Here is a 10600-nt window from a genome sequence, read left to right on the forward strand (position 1 = left end):
AGATAGATCTACTCCATCATTCTGTCTAATATTGTTGGTCTTCGGCGTCAATTACTATGACCATAGAAAAGACTAGCAAAAGGTCTGTGCAGTTCGTGAAAGGTCTGCAATTCGTACAGGGAAGCACTGAAACTGCAGCTGTAATTATGAATTTGTCTGCTTCTTCTCAGTAGTATTGGGACAATTTTGATTTCTAGACCATGGACTTTACTAGGTTGCCTACAAATGAAGAAAATCCTTGTAAAACTTCAAAAGTGATGGGAGGGCACTGTGAAATGAAGGCTTCCCTTGAACATAATTGTGCTGTAGAAAAAATTAAAATATTCATTGGTGATGAGTTGCACATTTTTTTACGGCAATGTCATAAAACAACTCATCCCAAGCCATTTTTCTGGGTCTTTAAAACATGGCGGAGGCAATTCCTTCTAAGTTCTTCCTTTGATTTATCACAGTTCATGTAGAGAACCAGGCTGCATAATGTCACCTAACTTCCCTCAAAATTCACTCACTTCCACTGGCAAATTCTTCCTACTCTCACTTGTGGGTCAGAGAACTTAGAAGTCATGTTCAAACTTCTGTGAATGTCAAATAACAGAAAGTATGATATGCAATGATGGCCAGGGACCAAGGAGCCTGGTTCCCCCACACAGACCATGAGATGACAAAGAGATGACAGGGGGCCTACATGGGAGGCTGCTGCATGGATTCTCTGCGTTCACTTGGTGGGGCAAGCTGCTGTGGCCACCACACACAGAGTGGGAAGTACAGGAGACAGGAAAGATCTGACGCCATACACAGGTTACAAAGCCAGATTCAGGAAATTATCGGCATCAGCGGTGCCTACAACGGCAATGTATCAATGTCCTGAAGACAAGAACTTAGGAAAGAGAGAGAAGTATTACTGTCCCCGGAAAAAGATTCGAAGTAAGAACGAGGAAGCCTAAACTCACAGTGCTTTAAAAAGTGAAAGTGTCAATAAAAACAATGATTTTTTATAATATATATGCCTACACAGCTGAGACGTGGAGAAAATGACTGTAGGACTGGAAGCAGGGGCTGAGGTGGAGGCGATGGAGCCCAGCATGGAGGAGGAAAGTGATGAGCCTGGCATGCCCACCGGCCATGGGGCTCCGGGCCCAAAGGGTGAAGGAGAATGGCCTACTCAGAATGAGAAGAGGAAGGAGAAAAATATAAGAAGAGGAGACAATCACTTTGAGCCATATGCCAAGCCAAAAGAGACTGCGCCTTCATCACAAACAGACCTATGGATGTTTAGTGGCAGTCTCTGAAAGACCTGATTAAAGAAAAACTTGGTGAGGTAACATACGTGGAGCTCTTAATGGACGTGGAAGGAAAGTCAAGGGGATGTGCCGTGGCTGAATTCAAGATGGAGGAAAGCACGAGAAAAGCTGCTGAAGTTCTAAAGGAGCAAAGGCTGAGTGGAAGACCACGGAAAGTCGAAGAATATCCTGAGGGCGAATGAGCCAGGAGAGCAGTACACAGGGGATGGCTGCGACTGGTGGGGTGGACACAGGACCTGGTGATCCAGGAGTGATTAATAGCCTACCCACTATCCTCAATAATCCTAACATCCCAAATGAGATTATCCATGCATTGTAGGCTGGAAGACTGGGAAACAGTATTTGTAGCAAATCTGGATTATAAAGTTGACTGCAAGAAGCTGAAGGAAGTATTTAGTATGTCTGGGGTGGTGGTCCGAGCAGACATTCTGGAGGCTAAAGATGGGAAAAGTTGTGGAATAGGCACTGTGATTTTTGAACAGTCCATTGAAGCCGTGCAAGTTGTATCTATGCTTAATGATAAGCTGTTATTTGATAGACTGATGCACATCAAAATGGATGAGAGAGCCCTACCAGAGGGAGATTTTCTCCCTCCTGAATGTTTACAACTTCCCCATGGACTTGGTGGTGTTGGCATGGGGTTAGGACCAGGAGGGCAGCCTGCTGATGCCAATTATCTGAACAATGGCATTGGAATGGGAAACCTGGGCCCTGCAGGAATGGGAATGGAAGGCATAGGATTTGGCATAAATGAAATAGGATGCATCGAAGGCCCCTTTTGTGGTGGCATGGAAAACATGCGGCGGTTTGGATGTGGGATGAACATGGGGAAGATAAATGAAATCCTAAGTAATGCACTGAAGAGAAGAGAGATCATTGCAAAACAGGGAGGAGGTGGAGGTGGAGGCAGCATCCCTGGGATTGAGAAGATGGGTCCTGGCATTGACCACACTGGGGGTGCAGCCATGGAGCTCATGGGTGCAGGCCTGGGCCACAGCATGGATCATGTGGGCTCTGAGATCGAGCGCACGGGCCTGGCCATGGGTGGCAGTGGCGGTGCCAGCTTTGACTGTGCTATCGAGATGGAATGTGCAAACTTTGGAGGAAGCTTGTCAGGTTCCTTTGGCAGAGCTGGAGGCTGAGCTCCTGGGGCGGCCAGGAAGGCTCGCCAGGTATTTGTGAGAAATCTCCCATTTGATTTTACATGGAAGGTACTCAAGGACAAATCAATGAATGTGGCCACGTGCTGTATGCCGACATCAAGATGGAGAATGGGAAGCCCAAGGGGTGTGGTGTGGTTAAGTCTGAGTCGCCAGAGGTCTCTGAGAGAGCCTGCCAGATGATGAATGACACGAAGCTGAGTGGCCGAGAGATTGATGTGCAGGTCAATAAAAATGCTTAAGCCGTTGCCTTTTTAAAAAAATCATTATCAGACCTCTGAATTTGTATTTTTCCTTGTTAACCATTTTAATTTGTTGGCTGGATGTATAAGATGTTTCAAAACTTCAGTTGCTTTTTGGGGTAATTTGAATTACTTTTTTAATGACTGTGGTTCCACTTGACTGTTTGCATCGAGAATGCAATGTGCACATGTTTATTTTTTTTGTAGTTATGACATCTTGTTGACATCAAATATGACTTTGATAATAAATAGCAGTTCCTGAAAAGATATGTGTATGCCTAAATGTATGACATTTTTTACTAGGTCTCAAGAATTGGTACCAAATAACCACAATGAATGGAATCAGTATACATTATAAGCATTAGCTAAGAATATTTTAACAGCAAAAAGAAGGAAAATGGGCCAAAGGGATTTAGAGTGAAGGCAGGGATGTGGGTGAGAAGGGAAGCAGGACTAATAAATTAATAAAGAAGCAAGCTGTCTCTCCACAATGAATGTAAACATCACATACAGCAAATGTGTAATAATAACGTTACCACTTAAGATGAGCCAGCTCTCTCCTGGACTTTCATCCTATCAAAAGGAGAAACACTCTCCATTCCCACACACTCCTGGAGAGACTTCGTGCTCTGCTCTGGATCCCAGAACTCCATCAGCGCTACTTAATTTGAGCTGGTTGATGCTGCACCACTCTTCTACATCCTTATGGATTTTTGTCTATTAGTATCTCTCTGATTATTGGGAGGGAAGCACTGAAAACTCCAACTGTAATTGTGAGTTTGTCTCCTTCTTTTTCAATTCTTTCCTTTTTTGTGGTCTAGGCAAAGAATGTGTAGATGTGGCTCAAACTTCACGCTGCATCGACCTAAACAGTGACAAATTGCATGTACACTGAATTTGCAACTTTTCCTCTATGTATTCACTTCCCATCACTGAAATAAAATACCTAAGGCAACTAACTTAAAAGTGGTAGAATAGATTTAGAGCCTGGCCTTGGAGGGTCCAGCACAGGGTCATGTGCCCCAGAGCTTTAGGTCATCAGCAAAGCAGTGCAGTGTGGTGGACCCGTTTGAGAAGTTCATCACTCTCCTCCTACACAAGGGTGGCCTGGGGTCCTGTTCTCCAGTTCCAGGGAACCTTCCCTGTTAAGCCAGGTACCTCATTTAAGGCGCCACCTATTACATGTCCACCACTTTGGGGACCAATCTTGGACTTTCAGAGGATTTCAATTCTAGCCATACTGCAAAGAAGCTAGTGTCATGAGAAAGCAATGCCAAATAAAAGATTAATGAAAACATTTGCAAACCACCCAAAAGAAAGAAAAAAAAAAGTGAAACAATAAGCAGATGATTTGAACACATTCCTCATCAAACAGGATTTGTGGAGTTTGTAAGACCAAGGAAGATAATAAGTAAAACCACAATGATATAGTTACAAACTTACTAGACAACTAAAAGAGTTAATACTAACAAGATCAAGGGCCAAGAGCATATAGAAAAACTGGAGATCTTACCCATTACTACCTGAAATCAGCCCTTGAGGAAAACAATTTCCTGTAGATCTGTACAGTAGCTGCCTGTAGTCATACCCCTAGATATTTTGTTTTCAGACATGAAAATTTAAGTTCATTCAACATCTGCATAAATATTTACAGCTTTTATATTCATAACTATCTCAAACAGGAAATTGGAAATAAACCCAGTTGCTTGCAGAGGGTGAATAGGTAACCTGTGATATATATTTACACATTGAAGTATTACTCACTAGTAAAAAGTAATGAGATGTTGACTCAACAAAGTGGATAAATCTCACGTATTACTGTTAGTGAAGGATGGTCCACATGAACGCCCTTAGAGGACACTCTTGGAAAAACAATACTATAGTAAATGTAAGATGAGTGATTATCAGGCACTTGGAAGAAGAAAACATAACTACAAAGGGCTTGCATGGTGGAATGAATTACAGTGATGAATGGCAGTGTTTACACAATATGATGAAAATGCTAAAGTTTATAAAGCCGAATGGCAATAGAAACTAGATTTTATTTCACATTAAGGAGAATAGACAGTTTAAAAGAGCAAAATATATGTGCATATAAACTTTCTACAAAATAATTAACTCTTTGTATTTAATTTGAGGGGATTAGGGCTGGCCAGATAGCTCAGCGAATTAAAGGACCTGTTTAGGCAGGTACAGGCACCAGGATTCAATCCCCCATGGGTCGTGCAGGTGCCCTGAGAGGGTGAATGAGATTTGAGCATGGTGCCACGTTGCCTGCCATCCCAGTGCTTGGGAGGCTGAAAACGGGAGGATCACTAGTAGTCCCCCTGGGTAGTGAGACCCTATAGACTCTGTACTAAATACATAAAATGAATAATGATGATAATAATAATAATAATAATAATAATAATAATAATTTGGGGGAATAAGGGATAACATTTAATATTTTTTATATGTATGATATTTTCATTCATTGGCATATTGAATCATTAATTCAATAGAAACTTTTTTAAAAAGTAGTTATTTTAGTGGTTGGGTTAAAGGTAAAATACAAACTATAAAGTCTTAAACCAGACAGGGTGGGCCCATTCCAGCAGCATCAGCAATCTGGAGAATAAGACAGGAGGATCACATTGCAAGCCCAGCACAAAGTCCTTAGTGACATAATGAAAGCCTAAGTCAAAATAAAAAGTAAAGATCAGGCTGTACCTCAGTGCAGGGCCGGGATTCAATGCACAGCACTACACACATCAACCAGCAGTTGAACAACTTTCAAAATTTTTCATCTTGCGGTATTTGAAGCTTAGTTCTCAGTCTCCTGCCTGTCTGAAGTCCAGAACCAAGGCCTAAGCATGCAGTAAACTCAGAGATTCAGCCAGAGCAAAATGTTGTGAAGCCCCTTGTGACCACCGACAAATGCGAAGGGCTGCTCCTGGTTGGATAAGGTCATGTTAAGAGCTTTGGAAGCATTTGCAAAACAAGAAAATCAATGCTTTTGTGTACGTAGAGTCTGCTCTGCAATTGGTGTCCTGGAAGAGACATGGTGGCACTTTCTGCCTGCTGTTCCACAGCAAGAAAAGATGATCCTCCCACATGATCTCAGTTAGAGATGCACCTCTTCTGAGAACTGGCAGTTTAGCACAGGCTGAGAGATCATCTCATTGGAACTAAAATTGCCCATTAGATGTGGTCAGACAGAGCCAAGTGTGCCTGCTCCTGGCAGGCATATTTGAAGAGGGGGATTGATGGTTTTTTCACCCCTTCTCTACAAGACAGATTTATTCTACTGCCTTGATATAGGAATCAGATGTCTTTTCTTCACAATTCATCCATGGTGAAATTCTTCAATGTCAACAAAAAGTGTGTGTGTGTGTGTGTGTGTGTGTGTGTGTGTGTGTGTATTTTTCTATAGAAATATTTTTTTTTCATTTGTAGCAACAATGCATTTCAAATGGGATTGTTGTGCAGTCAAGAAATGTTTGTGCGCATTAACTCCAGACTTGCCCTTAACGTGCCAGTGGGGATCTAACCTAGTGCAACAGGAACAAGACCAGGTTCTCACTCATCCTGAGCTGCCAGCAGGGCTCTCGGCATCCCTTCCATTCTAATGTCACTGCCCGACCTTTGGCCATTGTATGCTCCTCCTACCCTAACACTCCTTCGGGGATGCTTCCGGTTATGCTTCCAAAATTCCAGTGTAACTATCATAGTGTCAGATTTTTCCTCCTAAAACACTGCGCTCTTCACACTCTTTCTTCTTTCAAATTACTTTCATGTTCTCTAACACTGTAAAATCAACCACGGACAACAACCTGCAATATTCTTGCCTAAATCTTTCATAGGTACATTTGGCTACACTGAACTCTTCTCACTGTCCAAACAGCGGTATTTGCTACATTTAGATCTGTTTCTAAAATATTGTAAAACTCTCTCCTTTTTTCTTTATCTGTATGTAATTAGATCCTTCCACTTTATGAAGGCAAATTTCAAATGAATCTCCATCCAACAAAGCTATTTATCATTTTATAGGCAAGGGTAGTCTTTCAAGTATTGGAATTGTCACAGTATTTACCTTTTAAGTTTTTGTAATAGCCACTTTCCAAATATGGCACAGAATCTGAACTTTGTCCATTATTTAAAAATCACCTCTAGCAATTACAAAGGACACTGTCTCATTTCTGCAATTAGAGAGTGTTCAGTCCATACATGGTATAAAGAATACTTAATAAAATCTTGCTGAATAATAAAAATGAAATAGAATTTATAGAGTATGTCATTTATTTCCTAGTAATTAATGTGTTTACACTGGAAAATTATATATTTGTTTTACAATTTGTCTTATGGATACACATATTCATACATTTAAATTATAGATACTTCTTAGAGAGACAATGGGCTAAGTCCCTTATATATTATATTTAAGAAATTCATATCTGTTGACAAAAATTGAAAGTCTCCTAATAGAAGCAAACAAAGAGGGCCAGCCAAATAGCTCAGCAGATTAAAGCACCTGCAAACATGTGCAGGGGCCAAGGGTTCGATCTCCAGTTCTGCTGTGCCAGCCCCACCCCAGGGGTGCACTGAGATGGTAATTGAGACTGGATGTGGTGGCATGTGTCTGTAATCCCAGCTCTTGGGAGACTGTAAACAGGCGGATTACTACAAGTTTGATCTAGTAGTGAGACCCTGAACACCCTGTATACCATTCTTTAAAATACAAAAAAAAAAAAAAAAAAAAAAAGGAAAGAAATAAAAATTTGAATGTGGGATTGACAGGAATGAGGGCATGCCTCTGAAGATGCATATCCCTCAACTTTAGCACCAATGGCGAACTGTGTTGAGTAATAGCAAACACACAGGACATGAGCTGAGTGAGTCCAGGTGGAGAAGCACGAGCCCTTCACAAGAAAGTTAAAGTAGAGATATGCCATGGCCCTTCAGACGGTCCATGAAGAATCCACCATCCTGCCCAAAACTGACTGTTGTGCCCTGGATCTGAGATGTCCTTTCCAGACTTACTGGGAAAATGAGGATGTAGAGAACTGAGGATCACCAAGTTCAAGCTGTCCGTTTCAGCCATTACCTTCCTTGATCTTCATCTTAAGCCTCAAATGTAGACACTGGTGGGGAGGCACTTTTCAGAGCACTCACTGTTAGAAGTGGTGAAGTACAGCTTTGCAGCCAGGCTGCCCTACAGCAATTCGGTTCTCTGCATAGTTCGGTGCAGCACACTGCTGTGTCGGGGGCTGCTTTCTCAGGATGGCTCACCTTAGGCATGAGCAGGTAGGGCTGTGTAATAGCTTCCTTCTGATGTTAGTAGCAAAGCGCAGGACTACTGTAGTGTAGATTCTGCATTGAAATCTTTCTCATCAGAGTGGCCTGAGTGGAATGCAGAAAGCAGAGCTCTCCCTTGGGTCTAGAATTCAGTCAAAATTCTTAGTGCGAAGGACTTTTCTAGCAATAGCATGAGGAGTGTGCTTTAGGGGATGCTGTTGGGCTCAGAATTTATATTAGAACTCCATAGAAGAGTGGCAGGGTTAGTTCTATGGTGCAGCATGTGCCTAGCAAAAGCTGGGCTTAACTTCTGCATAAATAAATGAGCAAACAGCAAGTGAAGCATTCAAACCTTCTTGTGCCTAAAAAACAACAATTTTGCTTCTATTTAAGCATCTAGTGAAATCTATGGCCACAAACTTGTTTTTCTTTTTACATGCACATAATTTTAGCTTACTAAGCTAATTATGAAAATTTGCAATAATAATGGCTACCAATTATCCAATGCATGTTAAGTGCTGAATGCTGTGACAAGTTTTGAAATATAGAATCCCTCATAATATCAGCTGAGGTCGGTTGCAAGCTTTGCCCTCCCTGATTTCCACATCATCAGGACTGGAAAGTCCAACCCCTCATGAGAAGCATTTGCTTGCTCTTCAGTTCATCTCTGTGTGTCTTTTAGGTGTCCAAATATTTTGCAGAACTCTCCCAAATAGTGCATCATATTTTGGTCAAAGCTGTGTTCTAATCGCCTGGAACCGTCAGATAAAGGTTTCCGGTTCTTTTTTTTTTTTTTTTTCCAGAACCAGGGATTGAACTCAGGCCCTTGTGCTTGCCAGGCAAGTGCTTATTCTACTGAGCCACCTCCGCGGCTCTTCAGGTTCATTTGTAAGGCATCACACCAAAAGCCTCGTTCTCAACCATGCAGACAGTGGGACGGAACACATGCTGACTGAAGAGTGGCTGCACTGGTTGACTATTTGGTCTTCCATTTAATTTTCTTTTTCTTGTAGTAATAATCAGATGCATCAGTTCATTTCATTAAAATATTGCTGCTTTCTTACGTCTCTCAGAATGTCTAAATTGAAAAATGATTCCCTGGTGTGGCATCATCCTAGTTTTCCACTGTGTCTGCACACCCTGGGAGCAGGGACAGCATGGAAGGCCTGGGGATCGAACCCCCAGCCCCTGCGCCTGCTTGTAGGCACTTTAATACTCTGAGCTATTTGGCTGGCCATTATGAAGACATACATGGTATCTGGAAGGACATTTACAGCCTTCTTGCTCTTAGGAACGCTACACAGCACTGAAGCACACTGCTTGTGGGGTATTTGCAACAGTAAAATCATTGGCACAAAGCAGAAGCATGTTTCAAAACGCTACTGATCTGACTCATGAATGACCTTTGTCTGCGAGGTGACCTGAAGCGGGAAGTCAGAAAGCCACTGAGACTGCACTACGGAGCATGGGCTTTGCAGCTTCTCCCCACCACGTGCTTGTCTCGCAGTGAGCATGAAAATACATCACATATTGATCCTGGAGTCGCAAATACATTCTAATAAGTAGGAGAATTGACTCCTACTGAATTCTTGAATAATGAAAGTCAGTTGTCATGACATATGACCTTAGAGAAATATCTCAAGAACAAAGATTTATAAACAGAACAAAAAGATGAATATATCATAATTGATGGCTTAGTTAGCATCTCAGTTACTTTTCTGTCATTGGTCAGACTAAAATGTCCAAAGTGATGGAAGGAAAGGTTTGTTTAACTCACAGTTTTTGTAGGTTTCAGTCCATAATTGGCTGGATCCAACTCAAGGTGGCACATGGAAGACGGCAGCAGTTCATGATGGAAATAGCAGATACAACTAGAGCAAAAAGGGAGGAGAAGAAGGGAACATCCCTCGCTGACTCTTTCAAATTGCACTCATGCTACCCACCCCAGGATGGCTGTAGCACTCACAGCCTTAATCTCAGCAATGAATCATGAATTAATCACAAACCCTAGAAGCCTGCTGCCCCTGCCTGCATGAGGCTTCAGGGGACAACTAGACACAAAGCCTAGCACTTAGGGAAGGTTGGTCTAGTAAAATAAAATGGAAAAATAGGACATGATAAGATTGAGTTGGGAGTGGTGTGGGAAAAATGGTTAAGGCCTTGTGGTCCATTCTGAGAGCTTTGATTTCCACCTACAGTGAGATGGGAGGTTAACAGTTTTTCAAGCAAAAGAATATCAACATTGTTCTTGTACATTAACTAATATTTCATGAGTATTAACATGTCAAAAGTTCTTTTTCTTATCTACTTCACAGCAAGTAGAGTATACAGGTCAATCACACAGTTCCAGAGAAGAAAACATGTGAGATTAGTGAAGATTAGATTAATAAAACTAATATTTGGAAGAGATGAAATTGGGAATATATTTTAGGGTTACCTTAGTAAAATTGTTGCAGATTGTGTCTGAGTAATAGAGATAGATAGATAGATGATAGATGGGTAGATAGATAGATAGATGATAGAGAGAGAGATAGATAGATGATAGATAGATAGATAGATAGATAGATAGATAGATAGATAGATAGATGATAGATAGATAGATGATAGATAGATAGATAGATAG

General features: G+C 41.5%; 1 pseudogene; it reads left to right on the forward strand.

Moving 5' to 3' along the window:
- The first annotated feature begins 1031 nt into the window (after positions 1 to 1031).
- Positions 1032 to 2703, forward strand: LOC101579425 (annotated as a pseudogene).
- Positions 2704 to 10600: the final 7897 nt, after the last annotated feature.

This window comes from Octodon degus, unplaced genomic scaffold (genome assembly GCF_000260255.1).
Source record: "Octodon degus isolate 3935 unplaced genomic scaffold, OctDeg1.0 scaffold00042, whole genome shotgun sequence".
Classification (NCBI taxonomy): domain Eukaryota; kingdom Metazoa; phylum Chordata; class Mammalia; order Rodentia; family Octodontidae; genus Octodon; species Octodon degus.